General features: G+C 33.8%; 1 protein-coding gene across 5 annotated transcripts in view; it reads left to right on the forward strand.

Moving 5' to 3' along the window:
• The window catches only part of MARCHF1 (membrane associated ring-CH-type finger 1), an 867957-nt gene that overhangs the window by 362442 nt on the left and 478722 nt on the right, over window positions 1-26793 (forward strand). The window contains exon 1 of one of the 5 annotated variants that reach the window (XM_023252708.2): window positions 26176-26708. The exons of the other annotated variants lie outside the window; for them this stretch is intronic. The gene's annotated coding sequence lies outside the window, so the exon portion shown is untranslated. Of the gene's footprint in view, window positions 1-26175; window positions 26709-26793 lie in introns of those variants that run through there. 5 annotated transcript variants of the gene reach the window in all.

Below are 26793 nucleotides of genomic sequence, written 5' to 3' on the forward strand. Positions count from 1 at the left end.
ACTATTCTTCTTTATTGATATTGGCCACCATTTTTATCACAGCATGTTGCAAACCAAAAAATAATTTGGGCAATGCAGATTTATTTCATTATCGTACAATCATTTTGGGTATTTTACCTTCAAAAAGATTTTCCGTTGTGCTTAGTGTTTTGAATATATTCTTTATTTATTTATTTATTTATTTATTTATTTATTTATTTTTTATATGAAATTTATTGTCAAATTGGTTTCCATACAACACCCAGTGCTCATCCCAAAAGGTGCCCTCCTCAATACCCATCACCCACCCTCTCCTCCCTCCCACCCCCATCAACCCTCAGTTTGTTCTCAGTTTTTAAGAGTCTCTTATGCTTTGGCTCTCTCCCACTCTAACCTGTTTTTTTTTTTCCTTCCCCTCCCCCATGGGTTCCTGTTAAGTTTCACACCCAAAAAACTTGAATATATTCTGAAGTCATTTTTTAATGAAGCCGATGAATAGCAAATCATATTTTAATGTATTAAAATTGGATGCAAAAATGAACAATGGAACATATGGAAGTGGGAAACTAAGGTGCGAACACAGGGCATGTTTTTGACTCCTCAGCATATTTGCCTTAGAGCAATCACTATGCATCCTACATGTTTTTCAGTTGTTTTTAAAAGTAAGTAAGATTTTGAGAAGGGTACTTTTAACAAAGCATCTTTGCATTTGAACATCTTTTTTTTCTCTTAGATGTAATACACCCATTTTCAAGGAGTCAACATGCATGGGAATTTTAATCATCGTAAAACGTGCACATAATCTAAAGCAGCCGTCCTTCACTTCCTCCTCTTGCTCCAGAGGCAGTTACTGGAAACTGTTCTTGCTTTTCCTTGTCTTAGTGATTGCGTTCATGAATCTTCATTACTTATACTCCTAATGCTTACAATATTCTTTGATTCCCACAGATAGATGAAATTTAGCTTATTTGTATACCTGCTCCAATCATTGCTATTCTTTCCATATATTCTAATGTTTTTAATTTTTTTTTCCTTTATCTTTACTTATTTTTGAGACAGAGAGAGACAGAGGGAGAGTGGGGAAGGGACAGAGAGAGGGAGACACAGAATCCAAAGCAGGTTCAGGCTCTCAGCTGTCAGCACAGAGCCCAATGAGGGGCTCGAACTCAAAACTGTGAGATCATGACCTGAGCCAAAGTCTGCTGCTTAACCAACTGAGCCACCCAGGCGCCCCATCTCCCCATATACTCCAATGTTTTAAGTGGGATTAAATAATCTCTTGTATCTTGTTCCATGAACAGCAGACATAAACTTTTGACTCTTTACCACAAGATACAGATTTTTGTGGTAGAGCGTTGTTTGTCTTCCCTGTTTTTTACTTGTGAACCAAAATATAGCATAGCATTTCACATACTCAAAATTACCTTCTCATACCGTCTTCTCTTCCATTTACCTACCTCATCTGATCATTTTCAACCCACCATTCTAATCTCACTTTCTCAGCTGGAGATGCCCTCTCAAAGATAACACTGATTCACTCATGCTGAAAGTTATGCTGCAGTTATTACCAGTCCTGAACAAATTTATTATGTGTGATACTATATCAATTGCTAAAAAGAGCCTTTTATAAACCTTAACTCCTCCACAATGCTATTTTTCTCATGCCTTCTTGCATACTCCACAGTGTCTAATACCATTCTGGACACTCAGTAAACATCCTACAAAGTTGTTTAAATGTAATTAAAAGTCATTACACTTACACATGTCAGTTCTGATTAAGGTGAATCTTTTGTGTTAAAGTGAATCTTTCACAGAAAATGTTCCTGTAAACAGGTAGTTTGACCTTGAAGAAGGATGAAAACATAGATGGCAAATTATTATACAAGGTTATTGGAGGGCAACTTTTCATCTTCACTGACAGAGAGTATATGATAAGAATAAAGTTTAGTTTTAAGAAGAATATTAAAAATGCTTTTATTGCATTTGAAGGTTATAAAGAACAATAGCAAAAATGTATATATAAGCTTCTGCTCTAAGTTTTTTAAAAAACAAGATAGGTTCTCATTTTTCTCCCAAAAAGCCATCTGTGTTGGGGGGTGGGGAGTACTCCTTGTGTTCTAGGAGATAACTTATTATCTTAGTATCTTATAACTTATTATCATCTCATTATCATATAAATTATAGTAAAATAATATTGAGTATTGTAATAGCACTGAATGGTGACAGATGGTAGCTACAGTTGTGGTGAGCACAGCATAATGTGTAGAGTTATCAAATCACAGCGTGGTACTCCAGAAACTAATGTAACATTGTCAACTCTACTTCTGTTAAAGAAAATCAAATTCTAAATTTAAAATGGATATATTTTATAAAATATTATTAAAAGTATTCAGAAATCGTGCTCGCTTCGGCAGCACGTATACTAAAAGTATTCAGAAATACTATTATTTATAAATAGAGAAAACAGTAAAATATTTCTTATCAATACTGATTTGTATATTGTCTATTGTCCTCTAATTGGTTTTTGCCTTTCCAGGGGTTTCTGCTACTGACTATTTTCAGTTTGTCACTTATAAAATCCCTATGAAATTTAGAAATCAGAAAGGAAAAGAAGACACTTTTCCTTTTTAATTAAAAAAAATCTTTTTAATGTTTATTTATTTTTGACAGAGAGAGAGAGAGAGAGAGAGAGAGAGAGAGAGCGCGCGAGAGTGAGCAAGCATGAGCGGGGGAGGGGCAGAGAGAGAGAGGGAGACACAGAATCCGAAGCGGGCTCCAGGCTCTGTGCTGTCAGCACAGAGCCCGACGCGGGGCTGGAACCCACAGACCGCGAGATCATGACCTGAGCCGAAGTCGGATGCTCAACGGACTGAGCCACCCACAAATTTTTCAAAATTTGTTTTCTCAAAAAATACAATGTTAAAAGAAATGCCATTAAAAAAAAATTTCACATCCATGAGAAATAAAGCATTTAAGGAAATATGTGTGGATTTAAAACCAGTGGTTTATCTATAATGGGATACTACTTGGCAGTGAGAAAGAATGAAATCTTGCCATTTGCAACAGCGTGGATGGAACTGGAATTATACTAAGTGAAATAAGTCAGTCAGAGAAAAACCAGTATGTTTTCTCTCATATGTGGAATTTGAGAAACTTAACAGCAGGCCATGGGGGAGGGAAGGGGAAAAACAGTTGCAAACAGAGAGGTTGATGGAGGTGGAGGGAAAGGGAAGATGGGTGATGGGCACTGAGGGGGGCACTTGTTGGGATGAGCACTGGGTGTTGTATGTAAGTAATGAATCGCGGGAATCTACCCACGAAACCAAGAGCACACTGTATACACTGTGTGTTAGCTAACTTGACAATAAATTATATTTAGAAAAAAATAAATAGAAAATAAAAACATCATTTGGAACAATGAAATCCCTAGGATTTCATAGGACTTTAATGGCTGGTACCTACAAATACTAGAGTAAATAAAAAATTACCCCAAGCATCCTATTCAAGCAAACCTACATTTATCACTTAATAATCAATAATGTTGCTATAAATCAATATGAAGAAGATGAAATTTAATAAGGTTTAATATGTCCAGCAATATATGACCACAGATATTTTTAGATAGCAGGGCTGCTGACAGTGCTTCCTGCCACCATGGGAATGTTCTGGTCTTCAGTGTATGATGAGGCGGTCACCAGCCACATGCAGCTGTTAAGCATTTGACAGGTGGCTAGTGTAACTGAACAAGGGAATTTTAATTTCGTTTATGTAACCACAAGTGGCTAGTGGCTAATGTTTGGACAATGCAGTCTTAGAGAAAAGGAGAACTTGGATACAATATCAGTTTCCTGGCAGGAAACACCTTGTACAGTCAACAGGATTTAGCTAAAGAGAAAAACAGTGACAACATATTGTGCTTTTATGGCATTGTAAAGGTAAAATACATGAGAAAATAGTTCAAAGAGTGGTAAGGAATAATTGGGAATTGTTGTAAATCTCTTATACAACAACATAAAGAATAGTATAAAGGATAGTTTTCAACAAATGGTGCTGGGACAATTAGATGTCTGTAAGCAGTTAAATTAACCTTGATCTATACCTCACACCTTAATTAAAATGAACTCAAAATGGATCATATTCCTATATATATAATGTAAAACTATAAACTTTCCATAAGAAACCATAGGAAAAAATCATTTTTTTCCTTTTGCTAGGCAAAGAGTTATTGGATGTGATACAAAAAGTATACTCTAAAAGAGAAATAAAAAGATAAGTTAGACTTTATAAAAATTGAATATTTTTGTATTTCAAAAAGCTTAACTGAAAAGACTCCAGAAAAGACCTGCATACCAAAGTAGGTACGGGAGTGAAGGAAATAAAAAAGCAAAGGTAAAGCCCAGAGAGTAGCAACAGCGGAATGCCATTTTACCCAGAGTTGATGGGGCCAGAGAATCAAATGATGTTACCATAACCCAGGACGAGCTAAAACCCTGGGAGAGAAGCTGTCCGAGAGAAGCTGCATTTGATGAGAAAAGTAGCCATTGGCAAGACTACAGTGAGGCAGGAGGTACCCCAAGAAATAAATGACCTACCCCTAACATTTGCTCCCAGCTATCCTGCTTTTACTTCCCAGGTAGAATCTAGAGGGCAGGGGGGAGCCTGCATATTATTGTCCACAGAGATTATTTTCTCAGCATACAATAGGGGAGAGAAAGAGAGCAACTGGACTGGGGACAATGCTCTTCAGAAGCTACTCTCTTTACAAGTCAGCTTCTATTTTTGTGTTTTGATTGACTTCAAAAAATGCATTCCTGATGTCAAAGAAATTCAAAGTCCCATAGCCACCATATCTTTTCAGAGTAAGGTCAATTCAGTCATAATCTTACCTGTATCTTAGATTGTATTGAAGGCCTGGGTGTTTAGCTTTTTTCCAGAAGTTTTGTTTCTAACCTTGATTAATGGCCAAAACTCCCTCTGGAGAAAGCTTGGGAAGATTTGCGGTGTATACTTATTGCCATGTTGCAGTTTTTCAAAATAACCAAACCTCCTTTCTAGGTTAATATGTTGCAGGTATGTAAACTGATTTAGGTCCAGGGTTAAGGGGCATAAAACCCCAATAGTGACTAGGTTCAAATTTATCCCCACTACGCATAGGAACTTTATTTCATATTTTATCCAGAATCCTTGGTGAATACTCCCACGCTGATAGTATTGGCTTAGTCCAGTGTCACAATTCCTCTGTCTTCTTAGGTTATTTCCCGACAGCCCCCTTTGGCTCTTGCCAAATGAAGTTATCAAAGATCTTGCAATTCCTTCAGGCTATACAGTTTCTCCTTTTAGAAAGAACTATGCACTTTTGCTTCTAATAAGTACTCAAGTGTAATTCTCATTATTAGACTGGAGGCAATGAGGGATGATGGTGATGTTGGATCTTGAGAATAATCACATACCGTTTTGAGGCAGCTGCCCAAAGTGAAGTCACTGAAACACTTTGCAAGGAAGACTGGTTCTGTGACCTGAAGTTGAGGAGCTGCGTCCATTGCCAAGAACATTTCAGGAGTATCTAAATCTCTGTTATTGTGGCTCTACTCTTTCCCAAAAAGTTTTCTTCCCTTACCATAACTGATTTGGTGAGTTGTCCATTTCATTGACATTGCAATTCTGCCTCTCCTATAGTTAGACCTTGGGTTTAATCCTTAGTCTTGTCTGCCATGTGCCACTAGAAATAAGGGAGTTTTTAAGTTTTTAAGAACATTTTCTGCATATCCACCCATGACATGAATTGTCACAAGCTCAGTGTTTTGAACATATATTTATCTTTGTGTAAACTCTCCAGAATAGTCAGAAGCAGTCATCACATCCCATAATCTTTGCAATCACCAATTTTTCTTGCCATAGCAACTAAGTGCCAAAGACAATTAATTACTCAATGATTTTTGCTCAATTAGTAATTCATTTCATGCCATTCTAGTAAAGAAAAATGAAAATTGGGATGTCACTCTTGCAGGTTATCAGTCTGCTCACATATATGAGAGCAAACCAGTCACAGAATCCTGCTCATCATACCAATTATTGTATCAGGGTAGTGACAGAAAACAACATATTCATAATGGTTTTACTAAAAATAATCTTAAAGGCAGAGCTAAGGCAGAGCTAAGTGAACCAAAAGAGCTGGTGAGGCAGGCAGCCCATGGGTAATTATAGTGGGAACAGCAGAGGAAACAGTGAATCTGGAGAGACCTAGAAAAATTGAAGTACCACTCAACAGGTGTTATAGCTAAAGAGAAAATCAGCAACTGTTAGAAACGTAATGAAACAGAGTAGGGATTGGGAGAATAAATACCATGACCTCAATTTCCTCAACCCTCCAGATCCTTGCTGCGCCTTGTACTCACCAAAGCCAGCCAAAGCCAGAGGATATAGCCATCCCATTGATGCACTCTATACTGTGTTTTGGGATACAGAGCAGAGTAGGGAAGGGCGGAGAATGGAAGAGAGAGAGGCCAACAGGAAATAATGAGCACAAACATTTTTAAAGAATCTCTGACAATTTTTGAAAGACCAATGTTAACTTCTCTTGTGACTACGGATTTTAAAGTAAAACCTCAAGGAACTAACTTAGTAAATGAATTTTGCAGTATAACTTAGATGCCACTGGCACCCTGTCCTTTTATATGAAAAGTATTATGACTTAAAAACCACCATATCATTCTGTGATGAATCCATTATTACTTTGGTAAGCAAAATATTTGCATTTGGTATGTATTACTATGGTAAGCAAAAGTAACTATAAATGCAGATAGTTCAGTTTACCAGGAAGTTACATCAACTACACAATTGTATGTGAATAATAATAAACACAAGTATAATAATTATTCTTTGAATTTATCTTTATTAGTGTGTATGTAATGGGATCTAATTTTGATTTAATTTACGTTGCCAAATGATTATATTGAACATTTTTTCATACACTTATTTATCAATTATATATCATTGATGAAACATTCATGAAAATAATTTGCCAACCTTATATTGTGTTGTCTTCTTCTTATTGAGTGATAACAATTCTTTTTTCATATTTGCAATGTATATCTATGCTAAATACATAAAGGCTTAGGTATAAATATAGATATGTAAACATAGCTATAAATATGTATAATAAAAGTGAAAAAATATATGAAATTATATATATGTAATGAGAAGGTAAGCCATGGGGTGGGAGAAAAAACATATAATATTTTATTATATATTGTTTATATATTTTGTTATATAACTTACATATGTATGTAATATATAATATTTTCTCCCATCGCATGGCTTACCTTTTTTTTCTTTTTCTTATTTTTTGTTTTTATTTGAGAGAGAGAATGCATATGCACATATGTGTGCTGGGGGAGGGTCAGAGAGAGAAAGACAATCTTAAGCAGGCTCCAAACTCAGTGTGAAGCCCTGACATGGGGCTCGATCCCACAAACCTGGGGTAATGACCTGAGCCAAATTCAAGAGTTGTATGCTTAACCAACTAAAACACCCAGGTGCTTCTTCATTTTTTTTTTTAATAATGTCTTTCTAACACAGTAGTTTTGATTTGAATGAAATTTATCAATTTTTTTTCTTTATATTCATGGCTTTCTTTTAGCTAAAAGTATTTGCTTAACCCAGAGTTGCCAAGATTTTCTACTGTTCCTTTTAGAGATTGTTTTAGCCCTTATATTTTGGTCTTTGTTCTAATTTGAGTGAAATTTTGTCTATGGTGTTAGGTAAGGATCAATAGCCTGGCATGTTCTAGAAAAATCAACTTACCACAGATGTACACTTGAAAATTCCCTGTGTGTTCCCACTGAACACTGAAAGTGAAAAACACTGAACGTTCCCACACTTTGGATTACTTAGATGTATATTAAATCTTGAAATCTGGTAATCCAAGTTCCTCAACTTTGTTCTTAATCAAATTTGAATCAAAGTGTGGATTCTGTACATTTGCATATGAGCGTTATAATTAGCTTGTCAGTTTTTATTCAAAGCCTACTGGGATTTTGATTGTAATTGCATTAGATCTATAAATTTAGAAAGAACTGACATAACAATAATGATACTCTAAAAAAAATAATAGATTTATCAATTTACTTAAGTCTTTATTTTCTCTCAGAAATGTTTTACAGTTTTCAATGTACAAATCTTACGTATACTTTAATTTATCCCTAAATAGTTTGAGGTGATGATACTGTAAATGATCTTTTTGAAAATTACATTTAATTATTGTTTGTGGTCAGTGTATACAAATACAATTGATTTTTTGTATATGGACTTTCAATTCTATAATTTGTCTTAACTCAGTTAATTAAGCAATTAGTTCTACTTGCTTTTTGTGAGATTCCTAAGTCTTGCCTACTTACCTGATCATGTTTTCTGGAAACAAAATATTCACTAGAAATTATGAGAGTGATCATTCTTGTATTTTTTTCTGATCATAGGAAGGAAAGTATTTAGGTTGTTTGTTTATCATTAAGTGCAGTGTAGACTAGGTTTTTCTTTTAAAGTATTTTTTAATTTTAAGTTTATAATTGAATATAAGTTTTAAAATATTTTTTTATTTACTCTGGTTTTTGTTAAATTATTTATTTCCTTTTCAAGTTTTTATTTAAATTCCAGATAGTTAACATACAGTGTAATATTAAATTTCACTTGTAGCATTTAGTGATTCATCATCACTTACACCACGTGCATACAACACCTAGTGCTCATCACAAGTGTACTCATTAATCCAATCCTCATCACCTGTTTAACCCATCTGCCCACCCACCTCCCGTCATCAGTTTGTTGTATACTTTTGTTTCTTGGCTTGCTTCTCTCCCCCCCCCCCCCCCGTTAGCTAGAAATTTTAAATAAATGTTCTTTATCAAGTTGAGGGAGTGTTTTCCTTTTTCTTCTTAGTTTGCTAAAATTTTATTGTCTTCAAGTGTTGAGATTTATGAAATGCTTTTTCTCTGTTCATTGAGTCAATTATTTTTTTCTTTTAGTTTTTACTACAGAGCAATACATTATTTTTTTTATATTTAAACTAACATGATTACGTAGGATAAACCTTATTTTGTCATGATGTATTTTCCTTTTCTATTCATCTTATTGAAATTATGTTAAATATTTTGGCAATTATGTTTATAAGAGATATTGGTCTATAATTTTTTCCCTTTGGAATGTCTGATAGAGGAGTAGTTTTGTTCTCAAAAACTAGTTGGGAAAATGTACACTTCTTTTATATTTTCTGAAAGAATGTGTGTCATACTAGTATTTAATTATAACTCAACTATTTATAAAACTTAGTGATGACATTTGGACACAGAATTTTCTTTGTTGGAACATTTTAAATTATGAATTCAATTTCTTTAGTAGGAATAAGGTTATTAAGATTTTCTATTTCCTTTTATGTCAGTTTTATTAATTTGTATCTGTGAAGGAATTTGAATATTGTATCTAATTTGTCAATTTTAATGACATAAAATTGTTTATTGTAATTTTAATTATCTTTTGTGATGTGTGTTGATTATCTAGTGATGACTCCACTTTCATCCTTATTATTGGTAAATTAGAGCCTTTTTTCGTCTCTTGATCAGCCTACCTAGGAATGTATCAATTTTATTTATCTTTTCAAGGGATAAGCTTTTGGTTTCATTGATTTTTCTCTATTTTTCTTTTTTTTGCTAATTTACCAACATTTTCTATTTCGTTATTATTTCCCTTTATTTCCTTTTCATTTGATGTGATCTCATTTTTATCACTTCCTAGATTGGAAAGTTATAACATTACTTTTAAAACTTTTTCCTTCTGTAGTAGAAATCTTTAAAGCTATAAAGAATTTCTCCTTAATCATTGATATAAGTGCATCCTACAATTTCTGATGTACTATATTTTCATTTTCATTCATTTCTCAATGTTTTTAAATTGACCTTGAGATTTCTCCCTTGCCTCATGGGTACTATTCAAATATATTGATTGATTTCTAATTATTTGGTAATTTTCTATTTTTTTTTATGTTTGTCTATTTTGAGAGAGAAGGTGAGAGAGAGTGGGGTAGGGGCAGAGAGAGACGGGGAGAGAGAGAATCCCAAACAGGCTCCATGCTGTCAGTGCAGAGCCCAGCATGGGGTTTGATCCCACAAACTGAGATCATCACCTGAGCTGAAATCAACAGACTTAACTGACTGAGCCACCCAGGTGCTCTGAGATTTCCTTGGTTTTGATTACTAATTTTATTCCATTGTAATCAGAAAACAGATATTTGATTATTTTACCTCTTTTAAATTTATTGAGTATTTTTCATTACCTAGGGTATATCTTTGTGAAGATTCTATGTGCACTTGGGAAGAATTTCTGTTCTGCAGTCTTGTGTGGAGTTGGTTGAGTGTTGTTTTTGAATATGTTTATTTCCACCTTAACTGTCAGTTAAAGAAAGAGGAGTGCTGAAATCACAGACTATAATTACAAATTTGTCTACTTCCTCTTGTTTGAATGACATCTATCTTTACTTTTTCATTTAACCTGTGCATGTCTTTACATTTAAAATGTGTTCTTTTGTAGACTGCATATAACTTGCTTTTGCTTTATTAATATAGTCTGAGAATTTCTGCCTTTTATTTGGAGTGTTTAGACAATTATATTTAATATAAGTAGCAATAGTTTAGAATTGCAGTCTATCATCCTGTTGTGTATTTTATTATTCCATCATTTTACCCATATTTTTATTCTTTTTTTTTTCTTCTTTTCCCTTGTCTTATTTTGGAATGAGTATTTTTAGAATTCAGTTTTATTCCATCTTTGGCTCAAAACTACATAACTTTATTTTATTTTTATAGTGATTTCCAGCATTTAAATACTTATATTGTCATAACATTTACATGTATACCCTAAATCATACTGTTTTACATTTATAAGACCCTTATATTGATAGTCTCATTTATTCTTTCTTCCATCCTTTGTCTTATTATTGCATACCTTTATGTATATATATGTAAATATTTATATATATATAAATATATAAATATTTATATATATATAAATTTATATATATTATATATTTATATATTTATATATACTTATATATATAAATATATATATATGTTATAAATTCTAAAATGTTTGCTTTTAACAATTGACTTTTAAATACAAGTTTAAATGAGACAAAACATGTCTTTTATAGTTACTGACATATTTACTATTTCTGGCATTCATCATGCCTTTGTGTGGGTACAGATTTCCATCTGGTGACACTTTCCTTTGGTCTAAAGAACTTTCTTTGACATTTCTTGTAATTCAGAATTGTTAGCATAGATTTTCTAAGTTATTGTGCAAAAATTGTCTTATATTCATTTTGGAAGCATATTTTCTTTGGTATTTAATTTGGCCTTGACAGTTTTTTTTTCCTCCCAGATGGACTAAAGAGAATTTGGCATAATTCTTATTTTTCTTCTCTCATATTAAGCAGGTCTTTTTCTCTTTAGCATTATTTAAGATTTTCTTTTAAAGGGTTTCAGAAATTTGAATTTGGTGTGTCTGGGTCTGATTTTCTTTATATTTCCTCAGTTTGTGGTTTCATAAGTTTCTTTAATTTGTGAATATAATTCTCATAAACTTTGGAAAAATTTTGACCATTTGTTTTTTTGCAATATAATGTCTGCTCCCTCCTCTTCTCTTCCCTTCTGGCCTTCCAATTGCATGAGTGTTCACCTGCTTGGTTTTCTCCCATATTTCACTCCCTCTTGGTCTATTAGTTTTCATTCTTTCCCCCCACCCCCTTTGCTACAGTTTGGATATTTTTTGTTGTTGTTATATCTTCAGGTTTATTTATGTTTTACTATAATGTCTACTTTGATTTTAAATCTATTAGTGAATTTTCCTTTCAGATATTGTATTTTTTATATTTAGAAGTTCCATTTGTTTTTTTTTATTCAAATTTCTTTTCTCCTACCTTTATGGTTTCCTTTCAGCCAATTTAATTCTGACTCTGAATAATATTTTGCTATTTCTTTATATGTCTAGTCATGGTTTAGTTAATATCAGATATTCTGAATATTCCATTCTGGAGAATCTGGATTTTGCTATCTTCCTTTAAAAAGTACAAAAAGTTGTTTTGGCAAAGAGTTAATTTACTTGAGTTTACTTTGTTCCTCTAGAGTCTGGTGTTTAAGCTCTATTTAGTAGAATTTACTTTAAGGTATAATTGGAGATTTCTGCTGAATATCCCATGATTCCAATAGCTCTGTCGTCTCTCACTTGCTAGATCTTGAACCCTGTGTAAATTCTGGGATTTGTTTGGTTTATAGCTCTGAGGTAGTTCTTTTTTCCTTCCTTCATCTTGTGGGGTTTCATCTCACAAACATACAGTTAGACTTACGGGGACCTTTATACAGATTTCTAGAACTCTTTCTCTACAGGTACTTTCTTCCTGATTCTTTGCTTCAAAAATTCTAGTTATCTCAATTTCCCTACACTTCAATCTCTGTATTATTCAGTAAGATAAACAACCATTTTTATGTTTTTGTTCTTCTGTGTACCAGAGTTCAGAAATTGCATCTAGGGAGAAAATGAGAAAATTATAGAAATCATCTCGTTGTTTCCCCCCTTTTCAGGAATCATGTGTCTGTGCTGCCTGGATGTCCAATGACTAGAAACATTTGTATAAGGATTTTTTCCAGTTTAATATTTCTTCACAGTTCTTTATATTTATACAGTGGGAAAGAAAGCCTCAGAGCAATGGAGGAAGAAATCTCCCTACTTTTACTGTTTCCTTCCTGGTACTGTCTACCTTCTTTCTTATGCCATGAGGATTTTATGATTTCCATTCTCTGTCTAGGTGTTTATAATTTAACTTTTCTTGAGTGCTGAGAATGTTTCATGATCTATGTGCTTTACACATATCGTATAATCTAACCACATGCTTTTTAACTCTGTATGTATTAGCCTCAAATAAAGTTTTTAAATGTTTTACTTTTTTTAATGTTTATTTGAGAGAGAGAGAGAGAGAAAGAGAGAACAAGCATGTGACCACATGTGTGGGAGCAGGGGAGAGGTAGAGAGAGAGAGGGAGACAGAGGATCCGAAGTAGACTCCGCACTGATAGCAGAGAGCCCAATGCGGGTGTGAACTCACAAACCATGAGATCATGACTTGAGCTGAAGTCTGCCACTTAACCAACTGTGCCACCCAGGTGCCCCTATTAAATGTTTTTCTAGTATTCTTCTCATATAAACTTTTACCTAACAGCAGGTGGTTGTCTTTATTTAAAAGCAAATTAAGGGATAAAATATATATTAGCTACTTTTAAAAATTAACCTCTTCTTTAATAGAAAAGATAGATTATTGGACAGTATGATTGCATATGCTTTCAACTGTGTTCTTAAGCAGAAATTTTATGTGGTAATTTTAATAGGGCCTAAATTGCCATCACTGCCTTTCTTACTTATTTGCTAATTGTAGCTATTTTTGGATGAATTTTGTGTAATTGCAGCCTCTTCTACAACAAATGAAAAATCATCAGTTAATTTTAAATTATAAACACAGATCTATGTTTTTATTACTTTATTATGCTGGTGCTATTCTCTCTATAATAGTAAACATTTTGGTAGGTAGTTGTTCTTCTATGAAGGAAGAGATATCAAATTGAAAATTATGAAAAATGTTTATAATGAAATCATAGTTCAGATTGCATTTTCTTTTTGAGCCAACTATCAATATTTGCCAATTGTGTGGTCTGATAATAAGTACCTCTTAATATTCTATTCAAGTGCTCTTTCTTCTTCAGTGTAACCTCTGAAGGAAATAAAATTAAGTATTCTATCCAAATAAGACATTGTATAAACAAATACTCTAGCCCAAATAATACAGTTTCATCTTTTGAAGTATTTTAGACAGTGTTGTTCAGTTTCTGTGTGTTTGTGTGTGCGCCTGTCTGTATGTCTGTCTCGCTTTCCTTATAAATTTATGTTCACTGAATGTTTTATTTAATTTACCTGCCAATTCCTGCAGAGCTCTTAGGGTAGTAGATTAAGTTTGTTTTATAAAATTTGGGTACTACTTACTATTATTTGGCATCCCTGGTGACTGCCATCTGTGAACATTTTCAGGAAATAATCTCTTGCCGAACACTTATCTTTTCGTTTCAATGATTTAAAATCCTGCATAAGAGCAGTTTAGAACCTCTGCATTTCAATTATTCTTTCAACAAGTTATATATAATTTATATATAATATATATGATATATATAATATATATAAATATATATAATTTATTGTCAAATTGGCTAACATATGGTGTGTACAGTGTGCTTTTGGTTTTGGGGGTAGATCCTCATGGTTCATCGCTTACATACAATACCCAGTGCTCGCCCCACAACAACAGCAATGTGGATGGAACTGGAAGGTATAATACTGAGTTAAATAAGTCAGTCTTTCAGCCAGTTTAAAGTTAATTTTCTGGACTCTGACCTACTAGTACTCCACCGATTCCACATTCTTCAAGAGATGTCCAAAAAGTATAGGAGCTTGTGATAGATGTACTCATTTTGCCCACTAATATGGAAGCAAAAACATTATTAGAGTGCATTGAACTGGGTGTCTATTAATGAAGTTTTAAGAGCAATCATTGACTGTTTGACTTTGTGGAATGGCTGCAAGGACAGCATAATAGAGTACCATGAGGAATCTGATGGGCACCTCACACAATCAATATTGTAGTTTTTCTGTATTCTATCAATCAGTCCTTTCTATTAACATGTTGTTTTAAAGGTGCTTGGTGTCAGGTGGAGTTAAATTTACTCTTAAGTCAGTCATTGACTATGTATAGAAACTTGACCCAATCATAGCTTTTAGAGCCTTAGTTCCTTTGTCTTTTAAATAGAGATAATAATTCTGCCTAGAAAAATTATGATGAGAGCCAAATTGGGTAATATATATGTGTAGTGCCTGATACATTATTTGGCAGGTTGACATTGGTAGATGTCGCAACAAATAGTAATTGCTATTTCATCATCATAATTATTTTCTACACTATAACTCAAATTTGTAATAATGACACTGAGCTACTGCAACTCTCTGATCATGAGAAGTTACATTGTATAAAACTATAGTTTGGATGTAAAAGTGTATGCTGTTAAAATTCTTGGTTTTTAAAAAGTGTTATTCATTTTAACATACATGTTTCTACTTATTCAACAGGTAGAAATACCTCTCTTTACATATAAGATACTGGGTTTTACTGTGTATTTAGATGCTTTTTTATTAGAGTTTGAAGGAATATACCCAATTATTTTTTAGGAAATTTAATTTTTAGGAATTTAATCATTCCTATTTTAAATATAAGTGCATTTTTTATGTTGGAAATATTTATTATATAATTTTAAACTTCAGATACGTGGTTAACTCTTACATGGTGCTTACTCCATTACAGACCATGTGCTGAGTTTATAGGCATCATCTCATTTATTTAATTTAACATAGTATTCCTGTGTTAAGAATTAATGCTGTTTATAGAAAAGAAAATGAAAAAAAAAACTCAGAATCTTATTGGCTTAGGAAATTGAAAACTCTAGACAATTATTAATACTGTTAAAAATAAATTATTTGAATGATTATTATAGTGTCCTAAGCTGTTAGATTTTGGAGATCTAATCATGAATATAGATAGTATCCTATAAAAAATGATATACCTCTGATAAATCTTTTGATTTATTCTTCTTAGGAAGTAGTTACAATAATATTCTTAAATGTTCAGTAACCCACTTTCAAATATTTTATAGTATTTCATACTTCATTTTACACACTTTAATCTTTTAAATAAATGTCTCTTCTCTTTGAAATTTTCTTATAGTAATAACTTTTTTTTTAAGTTTACAAAGTCTTTAGTACTTCAAAGTTAACTATATTAGGAAACTGTCCCATTATTTTTGCCTCCTTTTGGAACTTTTACATGCAGAGTTCATGTGTGTATGTGTGTCTAAGTCAATCACTTCAGTTATAAAGAGTGTGTGATTGACAAGCAATATAGTCAATAACTAGACAGGTAAATTCTTTATATTTGTCACCACAAGCTGATGACTTAAATGTTCTGTGATAAGATCTAACCTCTTATTTCCTGTGCTTTTCTCTTTAATTTTTTCTACTACCCTGTAGAGTAAGTCATCAACAGCAGCTGACTCTCTGCCTATTAATACTGACCCTTACTTTTTTAATAAAGTAAATGGTATAATAATGTTAATATCTTTACACAAGGAATAATCTTACATACTAAGGATAAACAAAATCTGATGTCACAGAATCCCCACTTAAAAGATACTTCAGAAGGTATTGAATCCAGGTTTTTTTGTTGTTTTTATTTTATTTTATTTTTTTGACACACAACGTTGTATCAGTTTCAGGTATTCACCTTCTCTATACATTATGCTATACTCAACACAAGTTCAGTCTTTAAAAAAAATTACATTTATTTGTGGATTGTCCCAATAAGTAGATGTGCATCCCCTATTTGAATATTAATGTTTAAACTGAAAGAATAGAGTTTTTAAATTTAAAAAAATTGCTAGTTTTTATTTTCAGAGATCTAGTTGTCATAACTTTTTTTCTTGTAATGACTCAGATGGACCTCTAATTGACAAAATATATTCAAGAACACATGTTCCATTGTTTCGAAATAAACCTGGCTTGCAAATTAAATTTGACCATTTACCACTCCTCCCATCCTTTTTTCTAGCTCCTTCAAGCCCCTAGATTCACACATAAGGGAACACACAGAATGCAGACATTGGTATGTACTCTTCATTCTCAGGCTACTTTCTAAACTGCTTTTTTCTGCTCTTTGTTTTCACTACACCATCCTTGGTTTTCTCTTTCCATCCTTAGCTATTTCCCTTGGACTTGATGCCCATTGCTAGTATCTAGAGCCCTGGCTCTTGTTGATGGTTATTCTCATTTACTAAAAACACGTGCCATCTTAGAATCCAATAGTTACTCCTCTTCTCCTAAGGCTGTATCCTCAGAACCCTCTGCTTCACCTGGTCCTTTATCAGCACCCACATATTTTGTATCATGCCTCATAGTCTTTCTTGTTTTTGCCTCTCCTGTGGGTCATTTTCTATTTGAGCCACACCTGCATGCCTCTAGAAGCCTAGAATTTTATTGGAGTATAATTTTCATTTTCCTGGTTCCCTGAGTATCATGTCTTTCTTGAGACTCAGGTTTCAGCAAATAGCTTTGTAACTTTTGTACACCCATCATTTGTTTCCCACCAGAAAGTGTTTCTAGCCTGAAGAAAGCTTCACCAGATTTGATGAGCATATTGCATGAGTTAAAAACAAGGATAGTTGAGTTTTTTTTCTTCTTCTAATTCTTTTACTCAGCATTTGGAATGTAGAAACGTAAGTTATCCTTTTGGAGATTACTTTCTTTTCTTTTTTTTTTCTAGAAAGAAATCATACCTCTCTTAGCTACCTGAATATGGAGCAGGTAATGTTTAACCAAAACTGCTTTAATTCGTCAAAAAGTTTTAACTATAAACAGTGAAATGAGTTAAGGTTTCAGTTGTTCCTTATTTTCCATTAGTATTAATTTTATAATGGTAAATTAAATGTTGATATCATATGTAATTCATATCAGAAAATAAATTAGAACATAACATTAATTTTAAAAATAACAGTATATGCAAAGGGAATATTTAGTGAATTTAGCACACTCCCACCACCCCCCTGCCCTCCCGGGACCATTGTATTAACTACTCTAAGTTAATGAATAACTCATTTCTTATTTTATTTAATTATTTCTAAAAGTCTGCCAGAAACACACATGCTGGTTTAAAGAGTAGGATAAAAGCCATTTTCTTCTCAAAAGGATCAAGAGACAGTTTCCTATACTCAATGGTTTCTTAAAGTACATTGTTCAATTGGGATTATAGCCAGTTATTTTTTAGTAGCTCACTAAAAGTGTATTACTCACACACATTTAGGGGAGGGTTAATAGTAAAAATGGTTGAAGAACCTGTCTATAGGAATGAATGAATTCATTTTCTAGGACTATTGTAACAAAGTACCCAAAACTGGATGGCTTAAATCACAGAAATTTATTGTCTCACTGTTCTGAGGCCAGAAGTCGAAGATCAAAGTCAGTAGTGCCCTGTTTCTTCTGAAAGCATTAAGGAAGCATCTGTGGCAGGCCCTAGCTTTTGGTAGTTAGTGCCTTGACTTGTGGTAGCATGACTTCAAATTTCACATAACAGTCTCCCTGTATGTACATCTGTCTCTGTTTTTAAACATCCCCCTGTTTTTTTTTGGAGGACATCAGTTGTACTGGATTGGGGCCTACATTAATGACCTCATGTTATATTGATGACATCTTTAAAGACTTTTCTCCGAAGAAATAATAAGGTACCGAGGATTAGGACTCTAATATGTATTTTTGGGAAGACATAATTCAACCCATTATATAGGAAGTAGTACAGCTTATTGAAAAGAAGTTATATTAAATTCTTATGGGACTTCTTGTCCTATTTTAAAAAATCTTCAAGGAATATACTTGCTTGTTTAAACAAGAATAAGAATAAGCGAAGTGCCTGGGTGGCTCAGTAGGTTAAGCATCTGACTCTTGATTTCAGCTCAGGTCATGATCATGAGTTCAAGCTCCACATAAGGCTCTGTGCTGATTGTGCAGTCTGTTTGGGATTCTCTCTCCCTGTCTCTCTGCCCCTCTGCCCACTTGTGTTCTCTCTCTTTTTCTCTTTCTCAAAATAAACTTTAAAAATAGGAATAAGCAATTTTGTTCTCAAAAGATCAAGAGATAGTTTTGTATATTTGATGGTCTCATAAAATACATTGTTCAATTTGGACTATACCCATTTATATCTTAGATTCTATTATTTTGGACAAAAAAAAAACCCAAATTTTTAAGCTGTGAAAACATGGAAATTAGTGGTCACATATTATTTAAAGTAGCCTATTTTCTATATTATAAAATCTTTAGTATATAAAACTATTCAGTTAAGTGGGTAAATAAAATTTAATTTTAAAAGTTAGAAAATGGATTAGTTTTGTCAAAATATCGTAATTTCCAAGTTCTATTTTAAAATTAAAATAGTGTAATATTTTTTACATTTGCATGAGAAAAATCCTGAATGAAATAAGATAGATCTGTGTGGATGTGATAGGACCACTCTGAATTGAAGATATTCTTTATAGGGGAAATGTTGTATTGGAGTTGGCTAAAAGTGTATGTATGTATATCTTTAAATAACTTATGAAAACCAATATTGTTGTAGTCAATTTCACCTTCATCCTCTCAGTAATATTAGATGATGTTTGGACTATGACCATACATGGCTATCATAAAAATGATTCAGATTGCTCATGTCTGCTGATTATTTTAAAACTTTAGAGAGATGGCATATTTAGAGAGAAAATACAGCATATAATCTTATGGTAATAATTCTGTTATTATGAAAATCTGCCAGATATAAAAGCAGAATATATCGATTGACTTTCTGAATTTGACCCATCATTTCTTACATGACTTTCCAAAGTACTAATTTTATTGTCAAAAGAATCATTTGTCCTAAATATAACTTACTCTGAAAACATTAATAACTTTAGGTTAATGATACTTGACATTTTTTCATAAACAGTGGGTCATGAGAGAAAAAAGGAAAAAGCTAGATAGTCCTCGAATAATAATTACTCCTTGAATAATAAAAAAAAAATCAGACCTTTCAGAAACTAAAAAAAAAAAAAGCAACCTTTAGTAAAATGAGGTTTCCAAAGAGAAGGTACATGTAATTCCCAATTATACCTACACAAAGTATTTCTTGCAGAATAGCTAAGAGTGAGAAAACAAATGCATAATATACATAAATAAATGTATTTATTACACAGCTTGTTTTTACTTTTTTAAAAATTTTATTTGTTTTTTGAGAGAGAGCATAAATATGGGAGAGGCAGAGAGAGAAGGAGACAGAGGATCTGAAGCAGGATCTGTGCTGAGAGGCTGTGGGCACAGAGCCCGATGTGGGGCTCCAGCTCACACATAGGGAGACCATGACCTGAGCTGAAGTCGGAAGCTCAACCGACTGAGCCACCCAGGTGCCCCTTATTTTTATTTTAAAACATATCTAAGCTTTATATTCATCAGGTTGGTTCAGATCATACAAAAGGGCAAGGAGTCTCTGTGAATCAGAAAATTGTTCTGCGTTAACTCAGCCATCAAAGAGTCTGCGCTTACATTAAAACATTCAGTCTACTGGGACTTAATTTGGTCATCTCTGAAATGGTAGGGTGTTTTCTGATTTTTCTTTTAAATATAAAATTCTATGATTCTGTTTTCTACTTAAACTCAATAGACTAGTAAGATAAATTTATTTATAGGGAACACAGATTATATTTGAGCAGATACATATAGTTTTATGTCTGGACTTAGATTTTAGGTAGGAATCCAAAGTAACGTCATTGGTTTTGTGTTTTTGTGTACATGCTTGTGTGCATGCATGTGTGCTTGTGTATATGTGTGTGTGTTTTCTCCATTAGGATTGTCAGAGCCAGTTCTCCTTTGCTTAATATCTTAAAACCATACAAGAAATGAAGAGACACTTTAATAAATTTGCTCTTTAATTTTCTGATGCACTGTCAGAATTTTGATGCGAATGAGGAGAAACCACTATTTTTTTCTTTAAGTTGTTGAAAGGCTGAGAGGAGCTGTGCTGCCAGGCTCTGAGAAGCCTGGGGTTCATGAGACCCCAGGAGACACTGACAGTAGAGTTCCAGAATATGGAAGGTGAGGGAGAGCACTGCTGTGTGTGAGAACACCATGTCCCACCCCCCCATCATTCCTAGGAGATGAGGGTTCCGAAGCAGGTGACTTGAATACCCTCTCCCGTGATTCAAAATTCCCCATACATGCCAATCCATCCTTCTGGAATGACTGCTTCGTATTTTCTGAAGATGTGTGAAGAAATAGATACTTACCCTAAGAGCATTATTTGTTCCTATTTGCTTTTTGTTCAGTCAGCTGTACTAGTATTTTGAAAGTCATAGAGAACATTAACAAAAATTAACTATATATTTACATATTTGAAGAGTAAGGCTGTTTAGCTTTATTTGCCAAAATAAGTCCCATTTGTTTTTTGACAAAATCTTAATTTAATTTGTCTAGCCAATAAAGTAAAATACAGCATACAAGTTTTTACTTTAATCCTAAATTGTGTCCACAAAGCTAATTAAGTATTAATGTATGCTTATCGTCCTTGGATATTTTTATTACTTCTAACATGTCAGTTTTTTTAGAGAATCGACAAAATTATTTTTTTCTTCCCCTCAACAAAATAGAAGTTAGTGAGGAGATTGTGTTTCTGATGAGACTCTTTTGTCATGAGCATAATATGAAAATACTGGCTAGTACAACTGACTATTTCAGTGTCTGCTTTAATTATCACACATTTTATGTGACTGTGAGGATTGTTATTGAGTCTCCAAAAGACTGAAATAAATTACTTGGCTCTACTGTAGACTGCTTTAACCTCCGAAAACAGATGTGTCCAAAATTAGGACGAATAGTTTCCAGAGAATAAAATCAAAGACCTTGAGAGTTCATCTGATCCATCATCCTATGTTCAGTAAAGGTTGATCGTCCAGTTGCTTCTGAAAAGTCTTCAGGGACAGAATTTTTCTGCATTAAGTGGATGTTCTTTTAATTATAAAAGATGCTTGTACATGCCAAATATAATCACAATTGGATTTCAACAATCAGACAAAACCCAGAAAACCACATCAATTTAGAAATGTGTCATTACATTGCATATTTTTTATAAACCCAGAACCAGAAATTTTAATTATTTTTGTTTTTATTTTTTCTTTTGTTATTCCCATTGATCTTGTTGTGCTTGGTTGATATTTTCCCTAACTCTACATAACTCTACATAAGTATATGCTTTATCAGTTCCCCAGTAAAAATAGCTTTTTAACCTAAGCTTTTCCTCCCTCTCTTCTATGAAATACAAACTATGCCATGATATCTTGCTCATATAGTCTTCCTTTAACGACAGTGGCCATCAGGTGCACTGTACAATGGCAGGTTGAAAACCCATTTGATCAATAGGGATGTGTTATGAAATATCCTTCCCCCAACACAGAATGCCTTGTTTCCATTTTCAGAATTCATTTAAGGTTCTTATCTTTATTACTTATATGACCTCTGTCAGTGCATTTATAACTCAGATATTGGTTTGCAAAGACCTGTGCTTTCCTCCAGCCCTTGGCCTGATTTTTTCCACTTTCCCTTCCCAAGTTTCAATCAATGACACATTCTAATGACCATACATACGTGGCCTAAACCAACTGATAACCTTAAACAAATTTTCTTTGTTATTTAAATTAGTGTCCTGAACTTTCACATTCTAGTCTCACATTCATCTCTATGATCAAGTGACTAAATACTTTATTTCTGCTAAGCCCTAACCTGTTCCTCAACTGTTCCTTAAGATGAACTATTTAGACCTATGATGATTTTTTTGGTGTTCAAATCTTCTTTGAAGGTTTATGTATTTATATATGATGTGTATATATATATATATATATATGATGTATATATATGATGTATATATATGATGTATATATATGATGTATATATATATGATGTATATATATGATGTATATATATGATATATATATATATGATATATGTGTGTGTGGGGGTATATACACACATATATATATGTGTGTGTGTATGTATATATATATGTATATTTTTTTTAATTTTAGAGAGAGCTCATGAGTAGGGTTGATGGGCAGAGGGAGGGAGGGAGAGAGAGAGAGAGAGAGAGAGAGAGAGAGAGAGAGAGAGAGAATCTTAAGCAGGATCCACCCTCAGTGTGGAGCCCCATGTGAGGCTCGATCCCATGACCCTGGGATCATGACCTGAGCTAAAATCAAGAGTCAGACACTCAACCTACTGAGCCACCGAGGTGCCCTGATACTTACATTTAATATTTTATATTATGTTTCAAATATTGATTGTATTGTGCCATGTATTTTTCAAAGTGACTTACCTGTGTGAGTCATATCTCCTTAGTGACACAGCAAACTCCTTGAGTATCGAAATTTTCCTATATAATTGTATATATAACTTCCTGTTCCTTAATTCCTAGCATGGTTCAGAAAACAGAATATGCTCAACAAATGTTGAATTATTAGTCTGTCCAGTTTATATATCAGCAGATACTTACATGGTTCCTTGTCTGCCTAATACTGTGTTTCTTTTCTTGCTTAATTATAATAAAAATAAATCCTTTAGAGGCTCTTTTTTTTAAGCTGACAAAGATTGAAGTAGGTCTTACAGTGGAGAATCAGATGCATATTTTGTTTGGTTTTCCTTTTAAACTAGGGAAAACTTAAGTCGTTGAAAACAAGGAGAAGCACCAAATTAGAATCTCTTAGGTAAAGCTGTAGTCCTAGCATTAGAATTACTAACTGCAAATGCCAAATTTAGTAGCAAGAGGCAGTAATTGAGGTGCTGTTCCTAGAGCCAGAGGGTTGAGAGCCACAGAGTAGAAGCAAAACAAATGTAACTGGGGCATGTGTATGAAATATTGTCCAGGTGGAGCGTGAATGTTCCAAAATGGTTTCAACACTAATTAGAGTCAATAGTTTCCACAAAAATCAAGTTTGGAAATCTGGATCATGTATTGAGATTGTGTACATAGACACAAATTAGCTGAATGATTCCAGAATCCACAGCTCTTCTCTGGTAGCGTGGCCAGTGCCTGGTAGTGTTCTGTTGCATGCAGTGCTTCCTGTTTGTTCCGTAGGGTTTAATTACCGCACAAGATGGACTGTGCTCCCATAGGAGAAATGCATTCCACTACAGTTTTTTTTTTTTTGGTTTTTGTTTTTTTGTTTTTGTTTTTGTTTTTTTTTTTTAGCTTTGGATCGTTATGTGATGAGTCATCCCAGAGAAACTCCATGCTTCTAGTTGGCAGAACACTTTGGGAACTGCTTTAAAGAAAGGTGTTAAATAAATCCAATCCAATATAACATCCAGTTTAGCTGATGTTATGTTCCAGTGTTCTAAGGCTGTGGAATGACACAGAGTGGTAAAAGCCTTTTATTCCCCAATATTGTTTGAAAATTTTGAACGTTCCATTTATGGCAGTACCTAATACAGTACCAGCTAAATGTTTATTAAATATCCTGGTTATTAATTTTTCCTGTTATTTCTGAAGCATTTACGTGAAAAAGAAACATAGTTAAATCTTCCCTTGTTTAGTGCATAAAATGCTCTAGGAAGTAAATATCCTTTTCCTGAAATTTGATTTACATTCCAAATTTTAAGATAAAGCTAATTGAAATAACTCAACCACATAAATCAAATTAACTTGAAATTCAAATCTGATTTTTTAAAAATCTCAGAGTAAACAAAGGATAACCTCATATGTATAATGAGGTAAAGGATTAAGACAGACATTTAGTTAATTCAAGCTAAAAATCTCCTTTCCTGTAACTTCAATGAATATTTTAAGCAAAAGTACTAGAGTCTAAATTATCTGGAAAGCTGCCTTAGCTTTTCATGGAATTTCTTCATGGACGTAAACCCTGACAATATTACTTTTCTAAAAAGATTCATAATTTACATTTTAGTATTTGTCACACACCATTAAGTTTACAGACTCCTATTTCCATCCTTCCATTAATTAAAATAGTCCTTCTAGACAGAGGGATTAATGGTTATTTTTAAAGTAAGGAAATACCCACCTCATAATTATAGGTCGCAAATGTGATCCCTAAGCCATAGCAATTTTTAAGCATTATCAATTTAGCTTCAGACATGGCAATTTTGGAGGAGTTTGGCTTTTAGTCCCTTCATTAAAGCTTCTGTATTTAGCAAATATTCTCTGCAAACTAAGAGCAATGATGAGCAAAGGCCAGGGTTACGGCTACCTAACTCTCTTTCGCTATTTTAAAGTAGAGATTTGTCACAAGGCAAACTTTAATTAGCTTATTGTTCTTAGGCTATTTTATTGCTATAGTGCAATGGTTCTTAAAATCGGTTTGTATCAGAATCATTGGTGATATTTTTAAGAATTGTCCACCTCAGATTCCCACTATTGCCCTACTGAACCCAACTGAATCTGTGGTAAAGTGAGTCTCAGGTATCTATGTTTTACAGAGTCTCCCAGATGAGCCTGATGGATAGTAGAGGTGAGGACCACTGCCAGCTCATGAGAGGGTGGCCAGTCAAAAAGAACTCACAGACCGATCTTGAAAGTACATTGGAGTATTTATTTCAGAAAATATTCAAATTAAAGTTTTTTACCAATATTTACAGTGATTATTGTTGGCTTAGTTTCCAGTGAGAGTAATTACCCTTTTTACTTTTATCCCTATCCTGAACTTATATTTAATTTTAATTTTAGAGACAGCATGAATATGAGCAGGGGAAGAGAGGCAAGGGAGGAGGAGAGAGAGAGGGAGGGAGGGAAAGAGAGAGGGGGAGGGAAGAGAGAGAGAGAGAGGGAGAGAATCCTAGGCAGGCTGCATGCTCAGCTCAGATCTTGACACAGGGTTCGATCCCATGGCCCTGAGATCATGACCTGAGCTGAAGTCAAGAGTCAGCCACTCAACTGACTGAGCCACCCCAGTGCCCCTCTATTATGAGTTGAAAGAAATACAAATATCACATCAAAATGACATTATTGTTGTGGAATACAAAACTAGTTAGAGATGAATTGTAGCTAGAAACTACTTTGAAGATCTCCTAGGTGATTGAGGAAAATTAGCGGTGTCCAAGGATGCGTAAAAACAACCGATTTTCTGAATTTTGCTTCTTTTGGGGCAAAGAAACCCAAAAGACACTGAGAGATCTAATCTCTTCACAACGTCTGGAAAATATGAAGTGCATGTATCTAAGATGAGAAAAGAAACTTCTGGCTTTTTAAAGAAAGAATAATGAATACCCTAACAAAGAAATGATCATAGGGAAAGTGATTTTTAAAAGTTAGTGTATTTTGTGAATTCACTCTACTGAGAGATTGTATTTTTTTCAGAAATTTTGATGAACCATTTATTTTTTCCAAATTGTATTCACTGTTAAGAGGATAGTCACACCCTTAGCAGAGTCTGTTTCCTTTCTGGCAAAGCAAGAAGAGGCTACTACTGATTCTAACAAATACATTTCAGGGAGCACAGGAGCTGCAGTAAGGCTGAAATGGGCAGTGTTGCTCTGTGTCTCAGAATGATGATGCCTTCTCACTCCTGTTGCTGATGTCTTACTAACAAAGGTGCAGGGAATGGTTAACTCTCTTTTACAACCGGCCAAAGAAAGACATTTACACTTGCTCCCAGTCTCTGTCTCTGTCTTTTTCTCTCCCTTCTTACTTTTAAGCACCTTGTTCAGTGATCTTCACTTCAAGGCAGATCCCTTGACCTAAGTAGATTACTGAGGATGCATGAAGGACACAGCCAGCTCGCCGTGCTTTTCAAGGAAGAGATTTGGCTCCAAATAGGACACTAAGCTTTTCAGCCTTCTGCTTATTTACCTAGTCAGCAGGATGCAATGTCTCTGGGTGCTTAGTGGACTCCTGGGGAATCAGAGGAGAAACAAAAGCAGAAGTGGCAGCCGCTGCAAATGTGGGAGTCTATGCCATTAAAGGAAGCAGTTGCTAATAAGGGCCTGTGAGACCTAGGTTTCCTTGGTTTCCATGACAGTTATTAGGTACCATAGAAATTGAATTGTCTCCCACAATGCTCTTAGGGGAGAGGGGGTGCTCCAGTGACAAAGCAGTGCAGTTATGACTTGC

This window comes from Felis catus, chromosome B1 (genome assembly GCF_018350175.1).
Source record: "Felis catus isolate Fca126 chromosome B1, F.catus_Fca126_mat1.0, whole genome shotgun sequence".
NCBI classification, from domain to species: Eukaryota; Metazoa; Chordata; class Mammalia; order Carnivora; family Felidae; genus Felis; species Felis catus.